General features: G+C 42.2%; 2 long non-coding RNA genes across 2 annotated transcripts; both read left to right on the forward strand.

Annotated features, from left to right (window-relative positions):
* Nucleotides 1-818: 818 nt before the first annotated feature.
* On the forward strand, nt 819-2,025 carry LOC309696558. The gene is made up of 2 exons (XR_014273537.1): nt 819-1,064; nt 1,495-2,025. It is a non-coding gene; the product is annotated as an uncharacterized lncRNA (long non-coding RNA).
* A 9,009-nt stretch (nt 2,026-11,034) lies between these two features.
* Nucleotides 11,035-14,304, forward strand: LOC309697610. Its single transcript, XR_014273864.1, has 3 exons — nt 11,035-11,583; nt 11,805-12,497; nt 14,256-14,304. It is a non-coding gene; the product is annotated as an uncharacterized lncRNA (long non-coding RNA).
* The last annotated feature ends 2,181 nt before the right edge of the window (nt 14,305-16,485 follow it).

Raw genomic sequence — 16,485 nt, forward strand, 5'->3', positions numbered from 1 at the left:
CCTGCATTCCCGGTAAGGGCCTCAGCTAGCCAATAGTGGCAGCTCCAGGTTTACCATCTAACCTGTATTTAAGTACCTCTGGTCTTAATAACTACCTTAGATCTTAATAACAAGCTAACCTGATTCATATCAATGATATCTGTCAGAGAGAATTGGCTCTCGTGATCATTTGCTTTTTCTGCTCGTTTCCACTCAAAGTGCCTGGAGGAGCTGGACCTCAGTATGAACCCCCTGGGGGACGGCGTGTCTGAGTCTCTGTCCTGTCTGCTGTCCTGCTGCCCTGTGCTAGCCAAGCGGTCTCTGCAGGTCTCACTGCTCATTTCCTTCAGCAGCATCGACTGCTGCTAGCCAGCGCGCTCACAGGTGACTCTCTAACAAGCAGCTGACTGAAGCCTTAAGCTTCACTGAACTCCCATCCATAAGCAAAACTGCAACTAACTTTACATCTTCTGAACATTCAGGCACAGGCCATTTGAAAGCAGTGTGCCTGTCCCTCAATCCCCTGGGCTCCACCGGCTTTGAGCTGGTGTTAAAGACTCTGCCCCTCCACTGCCTCACACACGTGGACCTGTCAGCTGTCTGCAGAGGGCCTGCTGATTACCCGGCACTGGAACACCTCGCCAAAGTCCTGTCACAGGTGTGCACGCAAAAATCATGCAATGTCATTTATTGTCGAAAGATATAATTGTGCAATCAGGTTAAGACTTTTGTGTTTTTGCAGGACGAGTGCTCTCTGACCCACCTCAGCCTGGCTGCAAATGGGCTGACAGACAGCAGTGTAGCTACCTTGGCGAGGTGTGTGTGTGTGTGTGTGTGTGTGTGAGGGCGTCATTTCTACGGCTCAGTTATTACTCATGTTAGTGGGGCTTTGCCTTTGTTTAAATTGTCACTCTTTACTGGCCTGTTGGACTTTTTCTTATTATTTCACAGGTGCCTCTCGTCGTGTCCCACACTGGTGAGTCTGAATCTGTCAGGAAATCCGTCTGTTACATCAGTGGGACTTCACAACATCCTGGCGTCTGTCAGAGAGGCCCGTCGACCACTGACACTTCTAAACCTCGAAGGTATGTCTGAACTTGGAGATACTCCATGGAGTTCCTTTTTTTTTCTAAAGCTATTCTTAGATTCACCGTTTCACACTAATTCACAATTTGGATTTCTTTGATGTTTTTATCACCTGTGCAAAGTTGTACTTGGCAACAGTTTCTTTCTTGCTATCAGTGCGTTTCCTTTTGACGCATTTCTAAGTTTGAACATTTAGTATGTATGCACAGAGGTGTTACATGATGATTACACACACAGACATTACAATATAGAAGTGTGGTTTAAAGATTTAAAAAAAAGATTAGCTGTGAATTAATTTTCCATTTTATGGAGCAGAAAACATTGCTGAACGCTAGCTAACAGGCTACATTTGGATGTCAAATATTTATAGGGGGGAAAATGGAAATTATGGATATGAAATAAAATGATTCTTTGTTGCTTAACCTGCAGGTTGTCAGGTCTCTGGCCCCTGGGAGAGTCAAGACCTGGACAGTTTGTCAGAGCTGGTCCAGGATATCCGTCTTTGCTCTCAGACCCTCAACAAGCTGGACCGACAGACCTTGAAGCAGAGCTGGGACAGGACTCAGTCACACGGACACTTTCTCGACCGAAACTCCAAGTGCCTCCTCTCTGCCACCTCTACTTGAGGGTGGCAGGTGTGTTCATAATAAATAATTAATAATGAATTATTAATTTCCTAATAATTCATAATAAAAGTGGTCATTTTTATAAACATTTTGTTTAATGAGGCTACACCAAAAAGAAACAAGATAAAAACAAAATAAAGTGACATGGCGTCCACCGACAGTCTGTGGATAGCTTGTGTTTTATGCATTTTTGTCTGCCTTATTTATACATGTAAAGCTCTGTATCTGTATAAAGAGTTTGTGTTAGTGTGTGAGAGGTTTTGTGTCACAATGGTCCTGTTTTGTAGGATTTGATTTAAAAAAACAAACATAATTAAAGTAACCAACGATGCTATACGTTGACATCGTTCTTTCACTGTAAGACAAAGCAGGCTATGGTGAATAATCACAGCGATTTTCAGCTCTGAAGAAATCTATCTAGGAGCTATGACAGTGTAAAGACACCCTGCAATTTTAAATGTGTGGCGACATTTGAATGAGGCGCGTACCAGTAGAGGGAGCCAACGCACCACGAATGGTACACAGCCACAGATGCGCTTTGTGCAATGTATTTGTGACATGCAGGAGTGTCCGCAAAGAAATGTGGATAAGTTGTAAATCAAAAGCTAAAGAGCTCATTCTTACACTGTTTTGATCAGAACACACGTGGGAATGTTCAAGTGTTGAGAATTTGTAATTATAAAGTGAATTAGGGAACGATATTAGATACTGCCACTGGCTAGATTTCAACCTGGGTCTCTCGCTCCCAAAGCGCGTTCTCTACGCCGCGGCCTGCCCTATAATATATTTCAAGCGTTTACCACAACTGAGAGGTGAAAACTGCCGTTTCTTCGTCTTACAAAATGTTCTGTAACTCCAAAAGTACACGGACTGTCGACATCATTCTTTCACTGTAACAATCAGCAGGCTTTAATAAAAAAGGGAAAAAAAATCAAGGCGGTTTTCAGGTCTCTAAAGAAAAATACATCTAGGAGATATGAGGAGTTGAAAACGCCTCTGTTACAGAATTTCAGCTGTCATTTTCACTCAAGTCTCCATAGACTTTGAATGTGGACATTTTTTAACTGTGTTGCTTCGAGGCCATTTGCGAGAAAACGGCAACTCCTACAATAATGACAGTGCCATTTTGTTAAAGGCAAGAAAAATACCTACATTTTGATGTATAATTTGTGTTAATGAAGGCAAAATTGAGCGTTTGTTCGGACATGAAGAAGAGATTGAGAAAGCGACAATGCATGGTGTGTTTGGCGTCCATAGCAACCATAACAACCAATATTGATTGATGGAAGAGATTTTGAGACAGGGGTAAAAAAAAAAAAAAAAAAAAGGCAGAGAGAGCCCATTCTGTAGGCTCGCCTGTAGGCTTCTAGCAAGCGTAGCAAGTGAATTTCAGAGCCAGGGATTTTTTTTTTTTTTTTTTTTTTTTTTTGTGTCCCCAGCATATGGTCCGCATGGGATTCGAACCACTGCCCTCTGTCCTCAATCTCTGCCATAGGGCCTGTCACGTTCCCATGAGCCACTCGGCGGCCCGGAATGACAGGGCAAAAGTGCTATATTTAAAGTGCACACCTGCGCAGCCGCACCCCAATTTTCGGCTCTTTTTCATTAGCTGGACACCAGGCCTTATCTAGTCAGCCGTTCCAACCACATCCCTGCCAATGTGTGCCTACGTCAAGCCGCATACAAGTGTAACGCTCACAATTTTCTGCTATCACTCTAAGGCAACTTAAGTGTTAGTGACGTCACACCTATGCGCCACTGCCCTCTGTGGAGAATGGGAGAAATGTGCTTGCACCTCAACCTATGGACTCAGACGGACATTCAATCATCATCTTCCTCACTCAAGGTAACCTTATGGCTTGTAGGAACACTGCACGTGTATGATAAGACTGTAGCCGTTCAACCGGCCCTCGTAAGGTTGCTGAAGACAGTGAACACCGTGGAATTCTCAGTATCACTGTGGCCCTGGGTTTTTCCACTGTCCTGCTAAGTGCTTATGTAATTGTAACCAACATAGGAGAGAGACGTAACATCGTGGAAGAGACATAAAGTGAGTAAAAACGATCTAAATGCATTTAGAATATATTTAGAACTACAAATTACACTTTTCTTAGCAATTATTGTTTTTTATGTCAAGCTTCAAGCTAGCTTCTTTATTGGGGCTTGGGACCAGCAAAAGTGACCCGAAATTTGGTCTTTAAGTCTGGTCATTAGCATGTCTGGACCCAAACTACACTGCAGGTCCCAAAGTCAAATGATCACTGAGAGTTAAAAATCTGTCTGAAGTTAGAAGTTAGCAGAGAGTTAGCTCACTAGTTTCCGTCTAAATATAATATACCAGGTTCTGACTGAGGGATTTCTAAAACAAATTAAAAGGCACAGCTCTGCTATCACTTCTGACATACATGAAGACAGGAAAGTAAGCAGCAGTGATGTTTGTAGGGTTACTGAAGTTTGGCTTGCTGGTATATAGTGATGTGCTATGTGACTAGCGAAACAGCTATGTTAGCATAACATTAACACAGTGATGAAGGGGAACTTTTTTCCACTGGATAAGAATTAAGGTGAGGGTTCCCGATGGTTAGGGACAAATGCAGTGGCATGGCAGGATGCTGTAAACGGACCAAACTTCAGTCAAGAGAACAACTGAGATAATCCATCCACATACAGGTTAGTCATTAATGTGCTGCTGCATTGCCTGGGCTGTAGTTACATGGTAAGGTTTTAAAAACTGAGCTTTAAAATGAATAGTTGTAATAAAAACTGAGAGAGGCCGACAGTGATCACTTACTTTTTGTAAGGGGCTTGTTGAGATTAAATAGAACAAGTTACAAAGCATTAAAACATGTTAAAAACACAACAGCCTTATTAAACGCAGAGTAGTTTGGGCCCAGAAGTAGGATTGATCACGTCATCACTTAAAGACCGGATAGACACATGGTGGAGTTACTTTGTTGTGTTTGTGTGTGTTTTTAAGTAGTTTTAAACTTTGTGATCCACAACAGGTAACAGTAAAAGATGAACATTTTTAAGCATAATGCTGTTACCAAACTACATTAATGGCCCAAAAACAGACCATAGAAAAAACCGTGGCTATGTGAAAAAAAATGATGACAACTAGTCCTAATTCAGGCTAATTGTTTTTTTGTTTTGTTTTTTTCCCGACATCCCTCCACACACACAGGCTGTGCTGGCTCACAGAAAGAGTGGGTCATCAACATTATCAGGCAGCTGGTGTTCATAGCAAGCCTCACCAGACAGCTTCAGTCCATATCGGATGTACAGGATGGAGTTAAGGCTCTGCAAGGACATCTGATTTGTAAGTTTGCTTTTTACCACACTCATCTGGGCCAAGAGTAGAGGAAACTGCCTTATCTTCTGCAGCTGGAATTCAAAACAAGTATTTGAACTCGGACACGGCCTGCAGATTAGACTGGGTTTGTTTGGTTTTTCTTTTTCGTGCTTTTCCCACTTTTCTAGCTTGTTGTGCCCTTTTTCTTTCAGGATCTGCAGTTTCCTCCCTGTCCAGTAGAGGCCTCTCTCAGAGAAAGAACAGCTTGGGGATGCAGATGATGACGATTGGAGATCAGACACACCGCCCCCACCTCTCCTTATCCATGCTTAGGTCAGAAGTGGAATGCTCTTTTGCTGTTTGTTAGTTACGGATGGAGTAACACTAACTAAGGAAATACACACAACACAGTGATTGTGAATAAGTCACTCCAAGTGTGAAAAGGTGATAGTCAGAGTGAGACTACACATGAATTATTCAGGAAATGCACACTCAGTGAGAGAATAACTATAATTCAGTGTCACTAGGGGATATAACTTGAAGATGATGTGTCTTCATTTCTGATTCATTTTGAACAGTGATGAATGTGGAAGTAAATGAGCGCGAGCTGATCAAAACGGGCGAGCTGTTTTTACATATTTCTGCAGCCTGGATGCCGTGGGCTTTGTCCAGGAGTAAAAGATGACATCGCCCATTTCGGATCTTATATATAGTTATACCTTGGTGTTTTGTAGCATCACCTGACAAACTTTTACTTTCCTGATGTTTAGACTTTCTGATCCCTCCACAGACTCTGCTTTGTCTTTCTACAAAGAGTTGACGACATTAAATACAGATGTTTTAACAGTGCTTGAATGTTTTATTTTGTTTACTCTAGCCTCCAACTCAAACTTTGGTTGCTCCTATGCCCACGTCACTTCCTCCACCAATCAGAATGAGGGTCCGGGTTCAGGAAGACGTCTTCCTGATCCCAGTTCCACAAAGGTCGGTGAAAAGTTTTAAGTTTGAGCAGTACATAAAAATAAATCCCAATCTGATTGGTATAGTGTTTTTTTGTTGTTGTTGTTGTTTTGTTTTTAATTTCTGTTTAATCGCCGGTCATTGCTCTGCATCCCAGTGAGGCCAACTCCTGCTCTGTGTCGTGGCTGTGTGAGCAGGCAGCTCAGCGTTACTACCAGAAATGTGGCCTCCTGCCTCGTCTCTCTCTGCAGAAAGAAGGCGCTCTGCTCTCCCCGCAGGACCAGCTACTGGCCGTCCTGCACACAAATGAAGAGGTGAGGTGACACTGAGGAGAGCCAGAAGTGACCATACTTGGACCACAGACAATTTAAAAGATGCTGAAGACTACCATGATTGGTTGATGAAGTCTGATCACGAGTGTTTAAGACAAATGTTGTCACCGTTGCTATCTTGGATTTAAAAAAAACAAAACAACCCACAGTGACAAGAGGACGGCTATGACTGTGAAACAGCTTGCATGTCAGCCAGTGAGCATACTCCTTTTCTTAGGCAAAGTATGGCCCAAATTCATAAAATAGACTTTCTCATAGACACAGAGGTCTTTTTTAAATCACTGATAGAAGGAATGGAGGTTCTAGGTCCTTCCACAATGACTTCATCTTTCTTACCCAGATGAGGCGTGCAGGTTTTAGACTGTATGATTCTGGTAAGAAGGTGAAGGGCTGATTATGTTAACAAGCTGCCTGAGAAACTACAATCTGAGAAACTGTAAAGATTAGAACCATTTCTATTACCAGACTGGATGCTGACAGCACTTCCTCCCATTCTGCGAAAATGAAGCCAAAATATCCCGCTTGTGGGCGCTGCCATGTTCCACTTTTGGAGCCAGAGTCTGCTCAGTAGTAACTCGTGGTGGAGCGTCTCTGGACATGACTGCGAACACGCCCCCTTATTGATTGATTGATTGATTGATTGGTAATTTATTTCAACATGTGAACAATATACAAGTACATTTAGAAAAGAAATGAGAGAAAAAAAATATACTATACAAATTACATACAAAAAAACATTCTGATTAATTTACATGTTGAAAGGGAGTGGGAAGAAGTATACACTTATTTAATCCCACCCCTGTCCCATAAATTATCAGTGAATATTTAGTCAGCTTCCTTACTGATATAATTTGTAATAAAAATAGTGAACAGATTTCTGATATACTATATACTATAATATCACATCATGAATTTTTTGTTTGTTTGTTTTTAAATAGAGACATTCACTTAATTTAAATATTTTCCTTTTCTTTATAGATCGAGAAGATCATATTTTTATAACTCTTTTTGAACAGTTTCATGTTTGGACATTGCTTTAATTCCATATTCAGTTTGTTCCATAGTTTCACTCCTTGAACAGAAACACAAAAGCCTTTTCTTGTAGTACGTACCTTCATTGTTTTGAAGTTACAAAAACCCCTTAAATTATAACTTCCTTCTTTCAAAAAAAACATACTCTGAATATTACCTGGCAGTTCTTTATTTTTTGCTTTGAATAGAATTTGTGCTGTTTGGAATTTCACTATATCGTCAATTTTCAATATTTCAGACTGCAAAAATAGTGAGTTTGTATGTTCCCTATAACCTGCATTGTGGATGATTCGAATTGCTTTCTTTTGAAGAGTAAAAAGTGAATGTAATGTGGTTTTATAGTTATTGCCCCAGACCTCTGCACAATAGCTTAAGTATGGTGAAACCAGTGAACAGTAGAGAATATGAAGTGATGTTCTGTCGAATACCTGTTTTGCCTTGTTTAGTACTGCAATGCTTCGTGATACTTTGGAATGAATATATCTTACGTGAGCTCTCCAGTTAAGTTTTTCATCTATTATTACCCCCAGAAATTTATTTTCACTGACTCTTTCAATATCAACACCATTTATTTGAATCTTTGCATTTGTATTTAAACTACTATTTCCAAATAACATAAGTTTAGATTTATTCAAATTTAATGATAATTTGTTTTTATCAAGCCAGAACTTCACTTTACTTATTTCATTAGTCATATCCTCCAATAAATTCTGCAGATCATCACCAGAGCAAAAAATGTTTGTATCGTCAGCAAAGAGAACCATTTTTAATACTTTGGACACTTTACAGATGTCGTTAATGTACAAGTTGAAGAATTTTGGACCCAAAACTGACCCTTGGGGTACACCACAAGCAATGTCCATACATAAGGAGCAACCACCATTTATTTTCACAAACTGCTTTCTGTCACTTAAATAACTCCGGACCCAATCTAAAACTACCCCTCTGACACCATAACGTTCCAGTTTTCTTATTAATATATCATGATCTATAGTGTCAAATGCCTTTGTCAAGTCTATGAATAACCCAGCCACATATTGCTTTTTGTCTATGGAATTTGTGATGTATTCTATTGAATCTAATAGTGCCGATGATGTTGATCTGCTTGATCTGAATCCGTACTGACTCTCAGTGAGTAGTTTATGTTTATCTATAAATTTTTCCAGTCTGTTTTTAAACAGTTTTTCAAGAACTTTTGAGAATTGAGGTAGTAAAGAGACAGGCCTGTAGTTTGTGAAATGGTGTTTGTTTCCAGATTTGTATAGAGGTATAACTTTTGCTATTTTCATTCTGTCTGGAAATCGACCAGTTTGAAATGATAAATTACAGATGTATGTAAATGGTTTTATAATAGCCTCAATGACTCTTTTAACCACTATCATATCAATATCATTACAATCCAAAGATTTGTGATTTTTACATTTTTTGACAATTTCAAGAACTTCATTTTCATCAACGGCTGTGAGAAACATAGAATATGGATTTCTGTCAATCAGTGTAACGGGTTTTTCCTGTGCTTTCCCAGGATGAGTGATTGTTCTTGCTAAATTTGGTCCAGCAGTTACAAAGAATTCATTGAGACTATTTGCCACAACATCCATATTGTATTCTTCATGGTCATTACAAATGAAATACTTGGGATAGTTCTTTTGTCCAGTCCCACATTTTATAACACTGTTCAGGATTTCCCATAATCTTTTATTATTATTTCTATTTATATCTAATTGCTTCTTATAGTATTCCTTTTTACTAAATCTAAGTATATTAGTTAACCTATTTTTATATCTTTTGTATCTGATTTCAGCATCTTTAGTTCTCGTTCTTAAGAACTCTCTGTATAGAGCATTTTTCTTTATACATGCATTTTGCAGACCTTTTGTTATCCATGGACAGTCCATATATTTCTGTTTCCTACTATATTGCTTTATTGGACAGTTGGTATTGTACAGTAATGTAAATATTCTAAGGAATTTATTATAAGCACTATTAACGTCCTGTTCCTGATATACTTCACCCCAGTTTTCCTTCAATAAATCTTTTTTAAATGCATTCATTCTTTCTTCTGTTCTTACTCGTCTGTACTCTTTTTTTACTGTCCATTTTATTGATCTTGTAATTCCTATCATAGATTGTAAAAATTGGAAGATGGTCACTTATGTCGTTAATCAGGAGTCCACTTACAGTCTTATTTTCAATGTCATTTGCAAAAATGTTGTCTATGAGAGTTGCACAATGTGATGTAATCCTGGTAGGTCTAGTAATTTTAGGGAATAGATTCATACAGTGCATTGTGTTTATAAATTCCTCAGTGGTTTTATGTTTATTTGGGTTTAGCAAATCAATATTGAAGTCTCCACAAATGAAAACTTTTTTGCGAGCTATTTCAATAAATGTTTCTTCTATCCAGTCTTTAAATGTCTCAATACTACTACCTGGAGCTCTGTATATACAGCTAATGATTACATTTTTACTTTTTTCTTTACAAATTTCAACTGTAATACATTCTAGTACATTATCAATCACCATCGTCATCTTTTCCACCACATTAAATTTCAAGGATTTGTCCACATACAAGGCCACTCCTCCTCCTCCTTTGTTTCGCCTAGTTATAAATGTGAATTCATAACCCTCCAGTTCAAAGTCTGTTCCTTTTTCCATATTGATCCAAGTTTCTGATAAGGCAATGACACTAAATGGATGTGAAAACTGGTTAAGATATTCTTTGATATGACTAAAATTAGCATAGAGACTTCTACAGTTAAAGTGGATAATTGATAATTTATTCTCAGTTTTAATCCTCTGATTGTAGTCTTTATTTGTATAGTAGCAGCAATTGTTATTGTTAGATGAGAAAAAGTTGTTGTCTGGATCTATTTCATATTCCAAGTCGTGTGTATTGTGATCCATATAGTTAAATGTTTTCAGTTCCAATTGATCATATTCTGCAACTGTCTGACTGATGCAGCTGATTCTTCCAGATGTATCTGAGTTCTTCCTTCCAGTGTGTGTCATAAGTGAGTGTGTGGTTGTCTGTTACCTTGTTTGCCGTCCAGATCGTGTTGCTCACTGATATTTTTCGAGATCCGCCATATTTTTAATGGTCAGAACTTTGGCTTCCTCTGGTGATCCGTTTAGTTTAATGAATATTTTGCAGTTCGTCGTCCAAGTGCCTTGGATTTTTCCCAGCTTCTTAAGGTGTCGCGCTTTTTTGGCTATTTCAGCGTTGTGTTTGGTTAGATGTTCATTGATAAAGACATTAGATCCTTTTAATTTTCTTCCTTGTTTCAGCAGCGTAATCTTGTGCTTTCGATTTACAAACCTTAATATAATAGCCGGTATGTTGCCGTTCCTCCTGGGAAGAGGGTGGCATGCTTCGACAGAGTTACAGTCCAGGGCAATCCCTTTGGACCGCAGGAAAGCAGCCACCTGTTGTTCCGTGGAGCTAATGTCAAGCTCTCCAGGTTCCTCGTTGCTGTCAGCGGTCACCGCCTGAGCGTATGACCGGGGTTTAATATGGAGCCCAGTGATGATGACGTCGTTTATCCTGGAGTATTGTTCCAGGTCAGCGACCTTACTTTCCAGGTATGCAATCTTTTTATCTTTTTCGGCATTTTGGATGCTTTTTACATAGCCCGGCTGCTCCGTCTCTAATTCTGCAGGGTATGATGACTGTTATTTAAAGCTACTAATTAAAGTGTTTATTTAGATTAAAACTTATTGTGGCAGGATGAATGTTATCCCTCGGTCCAACCCACTTTCAGCCTGGCCCATTAGGGGGCGCTGGTATAAATAGTGGCCATTTGAGTGTCTCTGCATTGCTTGCCTGTGATCTCCTTTTTGGTCACCTGACTTCCTCGGGGTGGTAGAGATCGTTTGTGGGTTACTCCTCTAAAGTCTCCATCGCGGCTGGTCGTAGCTATAGAAGCCTCCTCTGAGCTATTCTGCTTACGTTCTGTGACCCGGCTTACTTGGTACGTAATCAACTTTTGTTACGCTCTCTGCCTTCTATTGTTCTTTTATAGTAATTATTTATTATGTTTCGCAGGAAGTGTGGGCCTTAGTTTTGCGCCAAGTTACGTGAACTGAAGTGCTGCTGTTTTGCCTTGCTGTGCTTTTACCGTCTGTTCCCGTTGTGAGAATTCTTCCCTGCTGCTGTCAGCTTTTACAGTGGACGTCGGCGTGGACAACGGCCATATGCATGCCGGTTATCGGAGTCAGCTGGCGTGCATATTAATTGACTGTTAACTTATCGTCGTGTGGACGGCAAGTTGGAGCAGTACGGTGATTCCGTTTGCTCCAGATTTTAGAGTTTTATCCAGATTGTATGTTGTTTTATTGCTTTTTGATTTGTAGTTTGGATTCTCTGTTACACCACTGGTGGGAGGCCCTTTTTCTAGCTGTAGATCACCAGTGTGGTCCTGCAGTTGGGTTATCCCCCGGTGCTACACATTAGTTTGTTGTAATATATTAAAATTTTCTTTGTTTCTTTTTATTCAGATGCGGAGTGCCGACGTGGAGGAGACTAGGGTGCCTTGGTGGTGGGATCCCTTGAGTGTACACACCTGCCTTGTTTAGTTTATTAGTGTGAGTGTGTGTGATAGTGTGCTGCACTTGTGTTTTGGGTGTGTTTTCTTTCTTTAGTTTGTGTGTGGCATCCCTGCCCCTCCACTGGTAAGCCTCAGCTCTGAATACCTTTTTAAGCATATTTGTACTTGAATATTTATGATTGTGCTTTTATATGGTGTTTTAGATAATTATTAATAAATTGTGAATTTGTTGATCATTGAACCTCGTCTCTGGACTGAGTATAGCGAACCTAAGTGCCTTTCTGGTGATTTAGTGTTACTTTCAGTATTCTCTGGGTGAAATTCCCAGGGTGGCGTTGTCTTTTTAAAACTGCAAAGAGTATTTACTTTATATCCCATCCTCGTCTCGCCACAAACTTGGCGTTGTCGACAGGATATACTCTTTAAAACAGAGACGTGTGTTCTTCTTTTTTTGTTTGGTGTAACGTAAATTGTTTTTTTATATTATTTTGTACAGAATAAAGGCAAAGCAGCAGCTACTTTGGTGTGGGATTTCACAGCTGTGTTACAGAGATGGAGGAAGAGTTACAGGAACTCAGGGACTTGATCGCGCAGCTGAAAGCAGACAATGAGAGGCTGCGTCAGGAGAGGGCTGTTGGGTCAGGTACTAGTGCTACACCTTCTACTTCAACTGCATCATCTGTTAACCCCCCAACGGCTGGTGTCTCTGTAGCAGAGAGACTAGTTTTTGTGCCCCGTGACAGAAAGTGCCCTATGTTTAGAGGAAAATCAGGTATAGGGTTGAATGAATGGTTGGAGGAAATAGAAGGTTGTGCTAGAGCACGTCATTTGTCTTTGGCTGATAAAGCATTTTTCCTGTTTGACCACCTAGAAGGGGAAGCACGTGAGGAGATCAAATATCGCTCTAGTGCAGAGAGGACTGATCCTGCTAAGATAATCACTATATTGCAAGAACTGTATGGCTGTTCAGACTCCTATGTAGCATTGCAGGAAGCTTTCTTCTCTAGAAAACAGCAGGAAAGTGAGACACTGCAAGAGTTTTCCCTCGCTCTCTTGGGTCTTATGGAAAAAGTTAAATCGAGTGCCCCCAATGGCATGCCCAATGCTGACGTTTTATTAAGAGATCAATTTGTTGAACAGGTCTTAGATAGTACCTTGCGGCGGGAGTTAAAGCAGCTAGTAAGGAGGCAGCCAACACTGACATTGCTGGAGATTAGAGGGGAAGCTATTAGGTGGGAACGTGAAGGGTTGCCTAGTGGCGTTAGGCATAGAAGCAGTTCTGTCCCTTCTGTTTATGGCATTCAGTATGGGGTCCATAGCGGTCCTTCAGGAATAGCCCAGTCTACCCAATTGTCTGAGATGAGCGAGATGAAGGAATTGTTAAAGTGCCAGCAGGAGCAACTTAATCAGCTCACTCAGAGCATTGCTCGATTGCAGGGCCCCCATCGAATGCCTCGCTCAGGACGGGGCGATTCCATTATATGCCGTCGTTGTCAGCAACCTGGACATTTTGCTCGGGAGTGTGATGGGGAACGTGTCCCTCGTTCCCGGCCTCCTTCGCAGGCCCCTCTGCATAATCGCAGGCACTCTCCTTTAAATACGGCTTCGGAAAACTAGCACCCTCTGTATTGCCGAGCCACAGTTCGGGTGGGGTGTCTATTGGCTCAAGGGTTGCTTCTAATGGTCCAGAGGCAGTCTCCAAATTAATTTCATCCTGTCCTCATATAGATGTGGACATGGGCGGTATAAAAGTACCTTGTTTGGTTGATACGGGGTCCATGGTCTCCACCATTACTGAAAGTTTTTTCCGCCGGCATTTTGAGTCCTGGGGTCAAGAGCGTCTCCAAGCTTGTCATTGGTTGCAGCTTAAAGCGGCTAATGGGTTGTCCATTCCTTACCTTGGCTATATCGAGCTAAGTGTAGAGCTCTGTGACAAGTTTCTTCCACAGTGTGGCGTGTTGGTCGTTAAAGATCCTCCAGGTGCAGGACCTTCCACGGTTCCGGGTGTATTGGGGATGAATGTCATTCGGAAGTGTTACCACGAGCTTTTTGGGCAACACGGTGAAGCATTGTTTAGTTTGGGCTTTGTCACAGAGGCCCCTAAACCCCTTGTGCAGGCGCTGCAAAAGTGCCATGACGTTAGTATAAGAGCCCCACTGGATTTGTCTGGCCATGTGAGAGTGAGGGGTAAGCGAGCATGTTGCATTCCGGGTGGTGTAATGAAAGTAGTGGCCGCCACCTGTTCTGAGCAATATTCAGGTGCCACTGTGTTATTTGAACCTACTGATGTTAACTTGCCTGCTGGACTTTTAGCGTCCCCTGCATTGGTTCGAGTGGTTAGAGGTACTGCATACATACCAGTTGTTAATGTAGGGACTATGGCGGTCTTGCTTTACCCTAGGACCGTTATAGGGACCCTGGAAGATGTTCATGTGGTCAGTTTGCCCGCTGGTGTGACAGAAATACCCCCTAATGTAGCCACAATGGCATCTCACACCGCCACTCCTACTGTGCAGGATCAGATGGAAGGGATTGATTTGTCTAAACTGTCAGCAGAGGAACAGGGACAGGTGAGGTCTCTCCTTAAGAAATACAGCTCTGTCTTTTCTGCTCATGATACTGATTTGGGTTGCACTAACTTGATCTCCCATGACATTCCAGTCTTAGACGATATCCCCGTGTGGCAGCGTTATAGGCGCATCCCCCCTTCAGAGTACGAGGTTGTGAAAGAGCATATTAACCAGTTGTTAGGGGCCAAGGTGATTAGAGAGAGTAGCAGCCCCTATGCTTCTCCCATTGTGCTCGTTAAGAAGAAGGATGGCAGCCCGCGCATGTGTGTTGATTATCGGCAACTGAACAACAAGACAAGGAAAGATGCATTCCCCCTGCCGCGCATTGAAGAATCCTTAGATGCGCTGACTGGTGCCCGTTGGTTTTCCACCATGGATTTAGCAAGTGGCTATAATCAGGTCCCAGTTACGGAAGAGGATAGGCCCAAGACTGCCTTCTGTACTCCTTTCGGCCTATTTGAATGGAACCGAATGCCATTTGGGCTCTGTAATGCCCCTAGCACCTTCCAGAGACTAATGCAACGCCTTTTCGGTGATCAACAGTGCCAGTCTCTGCTTCTCTATCTTGATGACATTGTAATCTTTTCATCAACAGTATCGCAACATCTTGAGCGGCTGGATGTGGTGCTAGGTCGGCTTCAGCAGGAAGGTTTAAAAGCCAAGCTTGCCAAATGTGCCTTTTTCCAGCGGGAGGTTCGCTACCTAGGCCATGTCATCTCCGATCAAGGTGTCTCTACGGACCCTAGCAAGGTGGAAGTGGTGGCTAACTGGCAGCCTCCTAAGACTGTTTCGGAACTACGCTCCTTCCTTGGGTTTGCCAGCTATTATCGCCGTTTTGTGGAGGGTTTTGCCAAGTTGGCGGCACCTCTGCATAGACTGGTGGCAGAGTGGGGAGGCAGAAAATCAAAGAAGAGGTCAGAGCATGGTGTCGCGGAGAACTGGACTGCAGAGTGTGCTCAAAGTTTTGAGGCATTAAAGACTAAGCTGACGACAGCACCAGTGCTGGCTTATGCAGATTTCTCTTTGCCTTTTATTTTAGAAGTGGATGCCAGCCATGCCGGCCTAGGGGCAGTGCTTTCCCAGGAGCAGGGAGGTAAAGTGAGGCCAATAGCCTATGCCAGTCGGGGTTTGAGGCCCCCTGAGCGCAATATGCTAAATTATAGCTCCATGAAGCTGGAGTTTTTGGCACTTAAGTGGGCCATGACTGAGAAATTTAGAGAGTACTTGTTGGGCCACAAGTGTATTGTTTACACCGACAACAATCCTCTTAGTCACTTGTCTTCTGCTAAACTTGGGGCTACTGAACAGCGCTGGGCAGCTCAGCTCGCTTCGTTCGACTTCGACTTAAAGTACAGGTCAGGAAGGAGTAATAAGAACGCAGACGCTTTATCTCGCCAGCATCCACCTGATCCTCAGGAGATTAAAGCCATGGTTCCTGGTACAGCCTTGCCTGGACCTCTTCAACAAGCCTTGCGGCTGGGACCAGCTGAGGTATCACAAGCTGCCATTACGGTTTTGCCCCATCTCACTACTCCTGATCTTCATGCCCTCCAACAGGTCGACCCAGTGATAAAGGAGATCTTGGTGTTCTGGAGACGGAAGCAGCGACCCAGCTTTGAGGAGCGGCAGCAGCTTGCTCCACCTGCTCTGGTGCTGCTACGACAATGGGATCGTCTGATTGAAAGGGAAGGAGTTCTGTATCGTCAGGTTCATCGCCCTGACGGTGCCGAGGTGGTACTTCAGCTTTTGCTGCCTAGTGCACTGATTGAGCAGGTGTTGATTCATGTTCATCAGGACCATGGCCATCAAGGGGTGGAAAGGACCCTAGCGCTTCTCCGCTCACGGTGCTACTGGCCCGGTATGTCTGCTGAGGTAGCTCGTTGGTGTCAGAGATGCGAACGTTGCCAAGTTGCAAAAGACACCCAACCAGCAGCTCAAAGTTTCATGGGACATTTGTTGGCTTCTCGACCAAATGAAATCTTGGCCATTGATTACACCTTGCTCGAACCTTCCCGGAATGGGCTGGAGAACGTTTTGGTGATGACTGATGTTTTCAGCAAG

Source organism: Aulonocara stuartgranti (genome assembly GCF_965226115.1).
Source record: "Aulonocara stuartgranti genome assembly, chromosome: 20".
Taxonomy (NCBI): domain Eukaryota; kingdom Metazoa; phylum Chordata; class Actinopteri; order Cichliformes; family Cichlidae; genus Aulonocara; species Aulonocara stuartgranti.